Raw genomic sequence first — 15861 nt, forward strand, 5'->3', positions numbered from 1 at the left:
CGATGAAGGCCCAAAAGCCATGACACGACGACTCAAGAAATTACAAAGCAGAGAGGAAGTTTTTTATAGACGTATTAAAGAATAAAGAAAATGAGGCAGAGAACGAAGAAGTACCTGATGCCTTAGAAAGAAAAGGAGGCTAAGGGATGCGCGAGGCTGGTTCTCACGATGGGCGAACTGGAATAAAAAAAAAAAGGGCGAGTAGCAAAAAGGCGAGACGGAATAGTAAGTTTGGTAAAAGAAATGGATGAAATGGAAGAGGAGGTATATATAGGGAGGGGGAAGAGTTAAGGTGAAACGATCCTGCAAAAGGGACCGTCGGATCAAACAGTGATGGAAGGCGGAGATTAAGACACGAGGTCCGGGTAGCTGTAACGGGCGGAAAATCTTGGACAGGTGTCTCGTCACGGTTGGGCGGCGACAGCTATCGAAAAGACGAGAAGATGATACGTTCCCCACGTGCGAAGAATGCGGGACTCGAGACGCAGGGCAATAATGAAAAGCATTGGGAAGGGGCGCGTATTCACAGAAATAAATACGTGGTGGAAAAAAGCTCGCACAATTAACGATGTGAAGTTCGCGAATATGTTTCCAATTTTCTACGGTTCCCTCTCTCATTTCTATGTTTAGTCCGCTCCAAGCATATTCTCTAGCGAACTATCTTTAGGTTCACTAGAGAATAGGGGGGACTAGATGATAGGGCCCAGTTTGTCAACCTAGCCATTTGTAATGGGCCCGGGTGCGAAAAGGATAGCCCGCATGGGGGTTGGGCCAAGTGGGACGAATCTCGGGACAACTAAGCCCAAATCGACCTATCGAGCAAAGCTCAGCCCATAAGACGGCGTATGGTTTTCTCTCTAACACGCTCAAACAAGGCCCAGAGGAATTGAATGTGGGCGAGAAAACATGGCCCAAGCGAGTTAAGAGGGCGCGATTTCAGCATAAGAATGAGAGGGAGAGGCAATCAGATCTTCTATATAAGGCCCAAGATCAAGACCAAGGAGGAGAGACGGGAGTAATGGACGAAATCTGTCCCCTTAATTGCCGGGAACAATTAGCTTATAAAGATCTTTGTAATCATCGTCGAAGCACACAGAGATACAACAGTAAAAAAAAGACATAAAGAGAGAAAATAATAAAAAAGATCAAAAAAAGAATTTTATCGTAATAGAATTTTTACCGGAAGATTCACTACTAGGGTCCCGGTGGAGAATTCTTGAAGGTGCGAATTTTCGACACCTTCAATCATATATGCGATGTGCATCAAATGTTTAGTTAGCATTATTATTTAATTCTAATAAAAAATATTATAATAAGGGATATTTTGGGATTATTAGCTTCTCCTCCATGAAAACAAAGAGCGTGTTTGACTGCATATCCAGCTGTTAATTAATAAATTCTTACATCTGATAAATTATTTTAAGAGATGATAACTTTACAACGAGGACAAGTCAAAGAGCATTTGGAAAGAATCGGCAAGAAAGAGTCAGTGTGTTGTATGCCATATATTTTTTTTTTCTATTTTCTAATATATATTTTATAAATTTATTATGACATCATCATCTACGATTTCAACATTCTTTCAGGTCATACCAATAATCATAAATAACTATAATATAATAGAGTAATAATCATTGACCTACAAATTAAATGCTTTTACGTACTAAAGTCCAATGCAATGTGAAAACACAAACTTTAGTCATATTATCAGCTACGATCTCATATAATTAGCAGTTTATTGGTAATAAAATACGTAAAAATGGGTAACTTATAAGTCAAAACACTAGAATTCATAATTATATTATTTAACAAACAAAAAATTAGCAAATAGGTTCTATGGTGTAGTGGTTAGCACTCTGGACTTTGAATCCAGCGACCTGGGTTCGACTCCCGGTAGGACCTTTTTTTACATTTGCACTCATGCTCCCTATAGTTTTTGACCCCTGTACTTTCAATATATACAAATGACCTCCCTTGTAATTTTAATATAAGTGTATAAGCTCCTTGTGGTTATGTGATACTCATGCTCATTAGGAAGAGGAAAATTTTGATAGTACAGGAGGGCTATATGCTTGTGTTAAAGTACAAGGGGTTCGTGTGCAAAATAGTCAAACCACATGGACTTAAGTGCAATTTACCCAATATATTAACTTAAAGCCGCTAGCTTCATTAGTGCAATATATTTATTTTTCGAATCTCCATCGGATCATACTGGAAACCATGGTTATTATGGTAATTTCATAATGAGTTTTTCGAATTATTATGGGAACGGAACCAACAACATGGCTGATTTTTTTAGCTCTAAGAGACGGTCTTCTATGATGTCGTGCATTTCAACTATAAAACATCATTATTTAAAGTGATTCTCAGGTTTTAGTTTCCGCCATGCGGAACAATCAAGGGCGGAAGGATTGGGAACTATTTTACGTTGCACGCGGATGCAAATTACTATATCGATATTTGTTCGCCATGGAGCATATTATTATATTCTTTGAGAGAAAAATTGAGTTGCCGGTCGGGTAGCAAACGGGGTTCATGTTCATAAGCGTAGCAACAAAATTTTCACCCCATGTGAGGTTCCGGAATCAGTGGTTGTTTCGACCTTGATGTTTTGGTCATGTGTTTTTTTTTTTTTTCCTTTTCGGATTTCATCGTTGTATCTCGTAATTGTAAGGATTACTATTTCCGTATTAGACCCAAACAATGTTTTAACGATGCCTCTCTGGTCTTCAAAGTTACCAATGAAATAATTTATTTCCGCAAAAAAAAAAAAAAAAAAAAAAAGCAATAGTATAATAATAATAATAAGGGTAAATTACAAACACCCCCCTGAGGTATGGTCAAATTACAAAAACACCCCTCTTGTTTGGATAATTACAACCACCCCCTCAACTCATCAAATTTAGTGGAATCTTCGAGATTATATGGAATATTATCACTTTTGTACCCGTTTTATCCCATTCAAACTCTACATTATGAATCAAGATGTTCATAATATGTGATTTTTAGCTTGTATATATCAGTTTGTGGTGCATCGGAAACTGTATTTTTTACACAAAAAGAGTACAAACTAGAGCACATTTCGCGGAATCTAGATGACTATGTTGAATTTGGCACCATAAAGGTGGAGGTCTAAGAAAAAATCATAGTTGAGGGGGGTAGATGTAATTATCCAAACAAGAGGGGGGTTTTTGTAATTTGACCATACCTCAGGGGGGGTGTTTGTAATTTACCCTAATAATAATAATAATTTACATTTAAAGAAAATGTCTTGAAGCAGTGGACCAAATAATTATTGGACAACATTTAACAAGGAACAACATTTAAACATGCATGTGCCTCTTTGATGCATCAATGTAATGAAAATTGGTTCAGATACATTAATTATTGTTTTTTATTTGTTCCTATTTTCTCTTTACAATCACACAAATCTTGTCTGTGCACATTGTTGGGGAGACAATCTACAGAATCTTCTCTTCTTATATGTACTCTTGAGTCAGCGGCGGATATAGACCTCATTATAATTCGTGAAAATATTTGCTCGAATTATTCTTATAAATGTAAATGGCTGAAGGATTTTTTTATTTTTTTTTGTGTTTAACTCGACACTGCACAATTAACATTAACATATTGAAAAATAAAATTACTATGATTGATTACATCAATTTATTTTTACTGATTCTTTTAAACATCTACCTCTCGGATAATTCGGTGATAAGAAAATTGGAAAGAAATTGTTTTGTTTTATAGAAACAATTTTTGAGTCATTTGGTGCAAAAAAATGTATCATTGAAAAATACCAGTATTAAGAAGAACTTATCCTCATTAACTTATAACAATTCAATATGGGGTGCATTGTGAATGAATCATTGTGTTTTGATGGTACAAACTGTTGTTAAATTTTCTTGAGAGTCCAAAGTGCCAAAAAACTATATTTCAAGGGTCCAAGGTGAAATTAAGCCATTTACGGTGTATAGTGAATAATTTGTTGCATTTTGAGAGAGTAAAATACCACTAATTCTCTTTGGTTGCGCAAATAGTCAAAACACTATATTTATCTAGTGTACAAAGTGGAATTAATCCAATTTTCTAATTCATTTTTGAACTTTAAGTCAATAACAACTTATAATGTGAAGAGTACATAACTATATATGTATATATACATGGAATAATCAGAGTAAAGAAATCAATAAATGGATAATCTATGTATATATATTCTCACGAGAAAATTACATTTGGTCCTCATGTTCATAAAAAAACATATTTGGTCCTCATGTTTCATAAACACTTTTGATCATTTCCATCACTTTACCGTTAGTTCGTCAGTTAAGACATTCATTGGGACACGCTTTGATTCCGTTAGTATTAACGGAAATTGACGGGGAGACTAAGAATGTTGAATTTATTAAACACGAAGGACCAAATGTGTTTTTTTGTAAACACTGAGTACTGAATATGAAATTGGTGCAAACCTGAGGGGTGAAAATTGTAATGTTTCCATATTCTCACCACCAGCATAATCTGCCTACCAAATTGAACAGTAGTATACAATCATATGAGTAACAAGGTTGGCCTCCTAAAATTAAGCAATAATAACAGCCAATTTTTATAGCTATATATCGGAATTGATTAAAATGATATATATATAATGTTTATATATTAATTAATAAAAAAAATAAAAAATAATTAATAAGAAGGGGGGCCGGGGCCGGGGGAAGGGGTGCAGGCAATGCAAGCAATGAAGAAAATAGCAGCAGAGAGTCCATCGTCTTCAAGATTGGATGTGCTTCTCTTGAATTTGCTGTTTTTACCTTTGTTGCATTTATTATAATTAGTAACTATCTTCTTTTCATTACTCATCCCTTTCACTACTGTTGTTTCTCCCACCTTCGACACCATTCTTTATTTCTAGAGAGAGAGAGAGTGATTGATCTAGAGAGAGAGAGAGAGAGAGTTTGCAGTTGTGCATGGAAACTCGTATGCTTGAAGTCTTTATTTATAGCCCTGCCTCATTTGGATAGAGGAGGGATCGAGTTCAAATGAGCAGTCCTTTTTTTTTTTTTTCTTTCTTTTTGTCTTTTTCCATAGTTTATTTATATTGTAAAAATATAAAGTTACACATAATTAATAAGTACTTTTTTTTCATCCTTTCAAAAATTCAAATGATACATGTCCAAGTAAACTCATACAAATTTTGTATCATATGTGTAGGTTTGCACTTTTGTTCATTAATAATTTCATCCTTTTTTTTCAATTTTCAAAATACTCAATATATAAATTTGGCATCACGACACGTATATACATGGATTGGAAAGTCTCGTGGCTATGATTATTAGGGTCAACGTAATTTAGATTTTAGACTATGCTCCCATACTTCTCATTTGTATTGGTTACATAATTATATAGTATTTTTGAATATTGAAATTATAAATAAATAATATCTTATTTATATAAAAAAAAAATATAAATAAAAGATTGCGGGATGGATCTGGTCTATAAGATGCTACACTTGGTATAATACGTCGGAACTATCCACCAAACACACATACATATCGGTGTGTGTTATCATCGGGTGTAGCATCTACAAACCCGAGTGGACCCTAAATTATTGAGACATGAATCTAAATATCGGTTGCCATAAAGTCAGTGGCGGAGCCAACATAGGGCCAGAGGAGGTCATGACCCCCCAACAATTCTCAAATCCCTATATTTTTATGTAAGGAACTAAGGATCTAAAAAATAGTGTATAATTAGCATTATCTCCCCCGGCCTCTCATAATTTTTTTAATGCATTCGGACCCAGCAAACTTAAAATCCTGGTTCCGTTAGTGCATAAAGCTTAAGGGACATTATATATATATATATATATAATTCATAGTATTGCGGTTGGAAAGAAATGATTTCAATTCAAATTCGAAACAATAACTAACAGTTAAACATTTAATGATGAACAAACTTTATTGACAGCTACTATACAAACTCCTTTTTTACATGCCCTGCCTGCTGCCTAAATTCTTTTCCACATAGATTGGCAAGTTTCTCATCATTTTAACATAAAGTTGCAAAAGTTGGTTGGAATATTAAATAATCTTTTCTTGTAAAAACTTAATTAAGTTGTAAAATAACGATAAACTTTTTAGGTCGATTGCTCGGATTAGAAACGAGCCCGAGGCCTACGCCTCGGACTCCCAAAACTAGGCGTATTATTTATGACCCCAAATATGGATCGGAATAAATTTTCATTATATAAAATAAACAAATTGATAATTAAAACTCATATTTTCAATATTTTTTATTTAAAATAAAAATTTATTACCAAAAATATTTAATTCCGTATTAAAAAGATTGATATAAGAGGCCCCATTTTTTTATTTGTATTTTTTGTGCCTAGGGCTCGATCGATGGCCTTAGGCCGGACCCGGGTGTGAATTGAACATGTGACATTAATTATGATACCACTTGTAGACTTTTTGTTGCTATCATAGGGTCGTAGTATTATAGGATTACAATGCATTCATCACATACAAACTGTGCGGCAAGTAATATATATTTAGAGTCGGCCGCTTATTATATCCCTTATCTCTGTCATGTGGACAATTGTTGTGGATGTAAGACCAACATCTTTTAATATCGGACTTTACTGATGCGATCTCTTGTGTATCATAAATATTTCCTACGAAACGTAAGATCTATTCTTTAATATTTCTCTCTTCATAATCAAAACCCTAGCACAATACGACTATTTAAAGAGAATAAAACCCTAGAATCCTAATCTAACTAGGAAACATAATTACCTAAACTAATAAAATACTTAATATTTAACCTAACCACTACTAACTCACGGCAAAATATAAACCTAAACAACTATTCTAATTAATTAATAATAAAAATACTAACTAACTAATAATTAAATAATAAATCGTATCAAACCACCCCTCTTGAAATGAACCTTGTCCTCAAGGTTCTGCCCAATAATCGTCTCTCGTTTCTATGTTTCCATCTATGCTTGACGCCATCGAATTTCTTTCCGATTGAATCCGAAAAACGTGATGAAAACTCGAGCTCTTTTCCAAACATGAGTCCATCTGCCCGAACGAAATTTCTCAATCTCTTACCCGATAAATCAACCTTCGTCTCAATTGTATTTTCAAGTTTCGTCTTCCTTACATTCACCGTAACTTTTTCTTTGACCGTCTTTATAGAATCTGGCTCACTCACAATCACAAGCACTTCTTCGTTTCCTTTCTCCGGGAAGTCGTGGCATCCTTCCACTATATTTTTTAATTCTTTGTCCTCCTCGCTACTTAACTCCTCGTGCCCGTTCCAAATTATCTCACTTAAGACGAGTGATTCTTCAATCTCCTTATTGGTTAATTTCTCGTCTTCATCCCAAATTACCTCAACGGAATCCGATAATTCATCTTTCGGCGAACTCACAAAAAATTGAGGTTCTTCGAAAAAATCATCATCGTCCTCTTCCTCTCCCTCCGGCGATAGGCTCGACAACGGCGGCGGTGGTGGCGATGGCTGTGGCGGTGACGGGCAGCGGTCCCTTCGGCTTTTGTGATGGCGTTGACGTCGTCCTTGACTTTGTTCGAGCAATTTCTGAAAATTAATCCGTAATTTCTCTACGGATTTCTCTAATCGCTCTAACCGTCTTGTTTCTGACATCGTGATTTTCACAAAGTTTTGATGTGATCTCAACTTTGCTCCAGCGTAGCTTTGATGTAATCGCTGCCTTGCTAACGAAGCGTTGGTGTTAATCGCAACTTCGCTCTGATACCAATTGATGCGATCTCTTGTGTATCATAAATATTTCCTACGAAACGTAAGATCTATTCTTTAATATTTCTCTCTTCATAATCAAAACCCTAGCACAATACGACTATTTAAAGAGAATAAAACCCTAGAATCCTAATCTAACTAGGAAACATAATTACCTAAACTAATAAAATACTTAATATTTAACCTAACCACTACTAACTCACGGCAAAATATAAACCTAAACAACTATTCTAATTAATTAATAATAAAAATACTAACTAACTAATAATTAAATAATAAATCGTATCAAACCACCCCTCTTGAAATGAACCTTGTCCTCAAGGTTCTGCCCAATAATCGTCTCTCGTTTCTATGTTTCCATCTATGCTTGACGCCATCGAATTTCTTTCCGATTGAATCCGAAAAACGTGATGAAAACTCGAGCTCTTTTCCAAACATGAGTCCATCTGCCCGAACGAAATTTCTCAATCTCTTACCCGATAAATCAACCTTCGTCTCAATTGTATTTTCAAGTTTCGTCTTCCTTACATTCACCGTAACTTTTTCTTTGACCGTCTTTATAGAATCTGGCTCACTCACAATCACAAGCACTTCTTCGTTTCCTTTCTCCGGGAAGTCGTGGCATCCTTCCACTATATTTTTTAATTCTTTGTCCTCCTCGCTACTTAACTCCTCGTGCCCGTTCCAAATTATCTCACTTAAGACGAGTGATTCTTCAATCTCCTTATTGGTTAATTTCTCGTCTTCATCCCAAATTACCTCAACGGAATCCGATAATTCATCTTTCGGCGAACTCACAAAAAATTGAGGTTCTTCGAAAAAATCATCATCGTCCTCTTCCTCTCCCTCCGGCGATAGGCTCGACAACGGCGGCGGTGGTGGCGATGGCTGTGGCGGTGACGGGCAGCGGTCCCTTCGGCTTTTGTGATGGCGTTGACGTCGTCCTTGACTTTGTTCGAGCAATTTCTGAAAATTAATCCGTAATTTCTCTACGGATTTCTCTAATCGCTCTAACCGTCTTGTTTCTGACATCGTGATTTTCACAAAGTTTTGATGTGATCTCAACTTTGCTCCAGCGTAGCTTTGATGTAATCGCTGCCTTGCTAACGAAGCGTTGGTGTTAATCGCAACTTCGCTCTGATACCAATTGATGCGATCTCTTGTGTATCATAAATATTTCCTACGAAACGTAAGATCTATTCTTTAATATTTCTCTCTTCATAATCAAAACCCTAGCACAATACGACTATTTAAAGAGAATAAAACCCTAGAATCCTAATCTAACTAGGAAACATAATTACCTAAACTAATAAAATACTTAATATTTAACCTAACCACTACTAACTCACGGCAAAATATAAACCTAAACAACTATTCTAATTAATTAATAATAAAAATACTAACTAACTAATAATTAAATAATAAATCGTATCATTTACGTAAATACATTATTGTGATATTCGAATTCGGGATGTCACGTTGTTTCATTCATCTAAAAGTTGAATATCATCGTATAGAAATTAAAATTAACAGGCATTTGATTTAAACATTTAGCATATATAGCTCTAACTGGGGGTGGTAAAACCAGCTAAGCCGGCTCAAAAAAAGCTCGAATTCGAATTTGAGTTTTTCGAGCTTGAGTTTTTTGACGAGTCGAGCTCGAACCTTTTTTTAATTGTTCGTGAGCTCAAGAACCGGCTCGCGAGACTTATTCTTTTTTTTTTAATATAATATATTATAGAAATAATATAAAAATATATAAATATTAAAAAAATGTATATAATTACAGTTTACTCTTTATTTTGCAATTTTTTTTATTGCAAAAAAATTAATAGTTAAAAAATAAAAATAAAAAATCAAATGAGCATAGGCTCGAGGTGAAACTACATATGCATATACATACTACATATGCCTAGATTTTTCTTTTTTTTTTTTAAGTCGTGAAAGATATATACTTGTTAATATAAAATGTTTTGGGATGTTTGGGAACAATCAAAATCATGGAAATGAAGTTTAGGGAATAATATGGTTACCCACTTTAGACCTATATTTCACTCCATGTGCTTGTGTTGCTTAAATTAATTGTCTATGCCAATAAACTTATTGTCACTAGGGATGGAGACAAAAGTGTGATTTGAGGAGTTAAATTGAATTTAAAAACATTGGTATTATATAGATATATAATTAACTTTTAGGATTAAATTTTAAAAATTATTAATGCCTCGTTTGGTTGGCGATAAAATTAGTTAATATATAATAAAATCTCAATTATTTTATTGGACTGCGGGGACGTTCAACAAAAAAATTCTCTAAAAGACGAAATAAGATTAAATAAGTCATGATAACATAATATTTGCAAGTCGACCCGACAAGTTTATTGATCAAAGAAAGTCCAGTTATTTAGTTAATTATATATCTATTAACTAAACATATAATTAACATGGCATGTAGAAAAGAAATTATACTAATATATTTCAATTATCCATGGAAAAACAATATCTACATATAGGCTCCTAAGATTCCAAGTGGCAATGATTGCAGTAGCTAACAAAAACATGCATAATAAAAGAAGACAAAATTGACAGATAATCAGAGATACAGAAAAATGCAAAAATAATTCATCTAAAAATTTAAATAATCGATACATATATATTTTAAAGTATTGTTCAATAAAATTTAAATTGTCCCCAAAAGAATTCAAGAAACACGAAAATATACATGTGCAGAGCCATGTGAGCATGTTCAGAACTTCTCTTCCTTCATTTCTTTAAACCCATCACCATGCATGCATGCATGCATATCGATCTTATCCATTCCCAAATGATGTATAGTACGTGTATTTGATTGGTTGATATATTGAGATATTTGATTTATTTTCTCCAAAAGATTAAAACGTTATTTTTTGGGGGAAAATTAATTGAAAAAAAAAAATAACCCTTAACCCAATTTTAGAAATTTATACGATGGAAAATTAATAAGAAGTCACTCACTGGTTAGTGGAACTACATCTGATTTTAAACCCTAGCTAGATCTACACATAATAATACATATACATGTGTATTATGTGTAGTTAGTGAATAGTTATTTATGTAGATCTACGATTTTATAAAACCACATGATGTATTATCATCAGGTATACGATATATCTCATAAGAAGTCACTCACTAGACAACATAATTTGTGGTCAATTAGGACATGTCGTCCTACTTTTGATTTGGATTAATTAAAATTCGCGAGTTTGAATGTTTTTTGTCAAGGTCTGACAACCACCAACTGATTTCAGTCAATTATATCTCTATCTGCCCTCCCTCTCTCTCTCAATTACTCGTGAAAACACACTCAAAACATTTCGGATTATAAATATTTACGAAGGTGTCGCGTTGTGCTATGTATTTTTATTCTAACTTCTTTATGAACAAAAAAAAATCTGTATTATTATTATTTTTTTGGTTTGATAAACTATTGTAGGAATTGAAATAGACAAAACGAAGGAATGGGTTTGGCATACATAATTATTTTAGTGAATATGACTTTAGAAAATGGGGTGCTCCCAATTCCAACTACAAGTCATATTTGCAGCGTTGAGTACCTCATAAAATTTGATAGGGACTTATTTTGGACTGTATATATATTCCTCTATAATTATTAATTTATTGTTTAAATCTTTAGAAAATATAATCAAAAGATAAATGTGACAACTAATAAATACAACAACCAATATTTGGACTGGATCTTTGTCCTCAAATTTGATGTAAAACCTAGGATACCATTTGCCCTAAATTTCCTAGTTAGCTGGCAACATATATAGAATATCTATCAATCAAACAAGACTACTTTCAAAATAATTATTAAAGAAAAAAAAAAGAAAGAGAGTACTTTAATTTCTTTTTTTGGTTAGAATATTTGAAGCGTACCAAACACGTCCTTAGAAGATTTTTAAACGACGAAATATTAATTAAGATGATCGATTCGAAAGGGGTTGAGGGCCTATGCATTGGTGTCTTAAGGTTGGGTGCAGTTAAACTATGGAAGAAAAATATATTTCTTTATTTTCGTGGAGAGATTACAAAAAGTTCAAAAAGCTTCCAAAATATAAAGGAAAATAGTTTATAAAGCCACCTAAATCGAGTTTCATAAAGGCAAATTCATAAAGCCACCTAAATCGAGTTTCAAATTAAAACCTGCAGAACAATTAAGAGTAAACTAGAAAAAAAATCCAATCCCTTTTCTTTTTATCTGGTAGAGCTTTCAACAAATTAAATTTTTCTTTGTTACCATTCATCATATCAACATCCGAACAGCGTTAAACACTTGATCCCCAAGTAGCCTAGGTATCACCATCACATTTGTTTCCTTGAGCCATTTGATCAGTCAAATTTGTTGCCAGATGATTGTCAATCTCTCTGTTCCAAGAAACATATAATATATGTGTTTGCGACGAAAATCCATTTCAGGCGACGAAAATTTGCGACGCAAAAAGCGTGTTTGCGACGAAAGGGACGCAAAAAAAAGTCAAAAAAGTGACCGTCGCAAATTCTTGCGACGAAATGTAAAAATAGTCGCACTATTTGCGACGTTTCAAGAGAAAAGTCGCAAACCTTCATTTTTTCGTCAAGGCAGATACTGCGACGGAAATTTCAGGAATCGTCGCAATTAGTTGCGACGTTTGTGCAAAATCGTCGCAATGTTTGGCTTTACATTTGCGACATAAAATATATAAATCGTCGATAGTTTGTCGTATATTGCGATGAAAAATTATAAAACGTCACAAATCTATATTTTTTTTTAAATTGCTGATTTTATTTGTTTAATTAATAGTTAATTATCCTGTAATTATGAACAATACCAATAAAATTAATTCATCAAATACACAAAAGCATGAACAACTCAAATTTTATATCCTTAAGTTAAATCATCCAACAATAGAAATAAATCATCCAAATATGACATTAAAGTACACAAATTGTTAATGTCGTAGGCTTGTAGCATTACAAATAGAAGATCAGTTGATCTTCAATTTTCTCCTTCATCTTCATAAGAGTTAGTTGCCGACAAAGGAATATTGTTGCCCATTCTCATTCGCAATCTGTTGAAAACACACAAATTGCATAGTTAAGGAGTGCTCAATCAATATTCAATCCTTAAAATTCATATATGATCCTTGAATCTTGCAGTTAGCAGATAATAATGAAAGACGTAGCATGAGGAAATAATATGGAAACGACGAATAGCTATATGAAGCAGTAACAACCTTGAATGACTCGTTATCTTTCCTGAAGCTAATCGAAAATCCCCTACACATATTGTAGCAAAAACAAGAACATGGTGAGTGCAATATAAATAACTATCATACAACTAAGAACATATATAAAAATATTTTGAATTACATAAGTTGACAAGTTCTCATGCATTCTGCACAAATATATGGCCCAATGCAGCTATTCGCGTATACCAATGCATATCATATTAACAAAAGTTTTGCATCTGATCAACAAAATACATCATATGCAAGTCTAATACTCAAAACTTTTGCATCTGAAACCATATATTTTCACACAAGAACCATTTGTCCCAAAATAATTATTTTCGACAACTTTTCAGTCCCTTCATGTAGCTAGCCGACATATATGTAGTTCATTTACAGTAAACAAAATCAACTTTAAACCAACCATGAGTTGTTCTACTCACATGTTTGTATCAATACAATCTTCATTAATAACCACGAACCTTTAGACATGATAATTAATAATCAACGAACTTACATTGGCTGCACCGGCTATAAAACTGATGCAATAGTTTTTCTTCCATTGCTATGTCCGAAATCCCTTGAACGGAACTTGAAATACTTAGATAATGTAGTGAAACCTCGATGTTGTTAACATGGGGGACAATGGTTCTCTTTCGGAGAGGAAAGAGGGAGTTGAGAGTGCCTTGACATGCTAAAGTTTAAAATCTGCTGAAGATCAGAATTTCATGCTATTATATATTTTTTTTCCTTGATATATGTTTAAAACATAATAAAACAAGCATAAGTTTTTATATTATCTAATTGCTGCAAACAGTAAAATGAAGAAAACCAAGAGTCAAGAATATGATAATTAGTAACTAAACAAAGGGAAAAGAAAAAAAACATATTAGATGCTATAGCATATATGCATAAATGTATATACATTTAATTGCCAAAGAACTTCAAGTCCGTAGTAATAGACAATTCAAGAAGATTGATGCATACACTATCTACAAAAATTACTATTTAAACCATCAAAATAATTAAGAGCCAAAAAACAACAATAGTGGTTTTATTTTGGAATAATGAAGTTTTTAGATTCATAATGCAAATACAAAAAATGTCATGAGAAAACAAATAAAGACAAATTCACCAAATTTAGAAAGCAAACTAATCAAGAGAAAGGGAATTGCATTGCCAATCGTAGGCTTATGAACATTCTAAAATACATACAATTTCAATTAAATGAACTTATTATCGGCACAAATGTATTCAGTAACGATGGAATTATTTGAGAAAAAATTGAAACCTTACGAGCAAGGTAAAGAGCAGACGCAACGGGGAACGAGTGGTTCGCGACAACGAACAGTAAAGCTCGAAGAATTGGTAATGTACAACGGCGAGCAGCGAATGGCGTGGCGTGACAGTGTGCAACAAAAAGCGGTGAAATCCAACTACTAACCTGGGAAATGGGGAAAAAATTACAAGTTTGTCATATAAGATTCCAATCCAACTAACAAACCATATCCATTGATCAAATACCAGTAAAACACATTCAGAAAAAAACAAGACAAAAAAAAAAACAAAAAAATAAAAATTGAAGAACAGTAGAGAACAATAAATTAAAATAGTTAGTCTTTTGCAACTGTAAGCCACAATATATGTTGGAATTTTATTTAATAAAATAAAATTATTTTTGAATGAAAATAAAAAAATATTTTTAGGCACCTATTTGATCAAATAGGTGTGACAATGAAGAGGTGTGGCCACACCTCTTCACTTGTTTAATTTCCTAAGGGTTGTGTTCATTAATCACAACCATTGGAAACTTATAAATAGAAACTCCACATGTTTGATTTAATAACAACATAAAAATAAATTCAATTCTATAATTTTGTTCTATGGAATTCTTCCTTCTTTAGCCCGGAAATATTCTTCGTAGAATATTTTCTTCCGTATTCGATTCGAGAGTTTGAGACACAAAGTAACGTTCGTTGTACTCGGGATTTTGAGTGCTCATATGCCGAGTTAGCCGTTGTATCTTGGGAGACACTTGCCAAATAACCGTAAGCACCGTAGCGGGGCAATATTGTCTTAAGGAAAGAGTTTTCTCGTCTCAGCTAATATTTTCGTATTTCGACTAATTTATTTGATCATTTTACTAAATCACTACCCGTTTTATGTATCGGGAACAACAATCTTAAGACAATATCTTTGTGAGATTTAGTAAATTGTGTTTTCTGCACACGTTGGTAAACGGGATGGAGAAGAAGATAGTCTGCCAAAAATCATTAAGTTACAAAATCAAATTGGAGGAAAAAGTTCATTTTCGGACAGAACATGAAGTCCGCGTTCTTTCGCATTTTCGAAGCTTTTAAAGTCCGAATATGGTAAATTAACATTTCACAGAAGTTGTAGATAATCAAGTTGGCTTTCCAGAACATGTTAAATTGTCACAATCGGAGATCGTATGGAGGAGTTATGATGAAAATACGAAAGGGTGTCAGAACTGCCAATGCACCTTTTCATGTAAATTACAACCGTTCGTGACCAATGCAACTTGTCGCATATGAAACGCCTCACCAATGTCCAATGCACGAAGTTTTGGTGAAAGAAGACTAAATCAAATAATAATAATGAGGTTTTATATTATTTTCAATTCATGAATATTATTTAATATATTTTGTGGTTCCATTGTAGGTGCAATTTTTACAGCACACCTATTTCGACTTCGAGGCTTATTTTGATCATGATCCAGTCGGAATCTCATAAAACGTGAAAGATAAAAGTTGTAGAACATTTTGTTGGCTATTCGGATCATATTGAATCAACAAAATCGGACTTCAGAC

At 33.5% G+C, this 15861-nt stretch overlaps 1 long non-coding RNA gene and 1 other non-coding gene across 2 annotated transcripts; one reads left to right on the top strand and one right to left on the bottom strand.

Moving 5' to 3' along the window:
- Positions 1 to 1830: 1830 nt before the first annotated feature.
- TRNAQ-UUG (transfer RNA glutamine (anticodon UUG)) lies at positions 1831 to 1902 on the top strand. Its single transcript has one exon. It is a non-coding gene; the product is annotated as a tRNA-Gln (tRNA).
- Positions 1903 to 12753: 10851 nt separating this feature from the next.
- Positions 12754 to 13851, bottom strand: LOC105948677 (uncharacterized). The gene is made up of 3 exons (XR_016033648.1): positions 13548 to 13851; positions 13037 to 13079; positions 12754 to 12871 (listed from the first exon to the last, which is right to left on the bottom strand). It is a non-coding gene; the product is annotated as an uncharacterized LOC105948677 (long non-coding RNA).
- Positions 13852 to 15861: the final 2010 nt, after the last annotated feature.

The sequence above is a fragment of the Erythranthe guttata genome, chromosome 9 (genome assembly GCF_056151865.1).
Source record: "Erythranthe guttata isolate IM_541 chromosome 9, IM_541, whole genome shotgun sequence".
In the NCBI taxonomy this organism is placed as follows: Eukaryota; Viridiplantae; Streptophyta; class Magnoliopsida; order Lamiales; family Phrymaceae; genus Erythranthe; species Erythranthe guttata.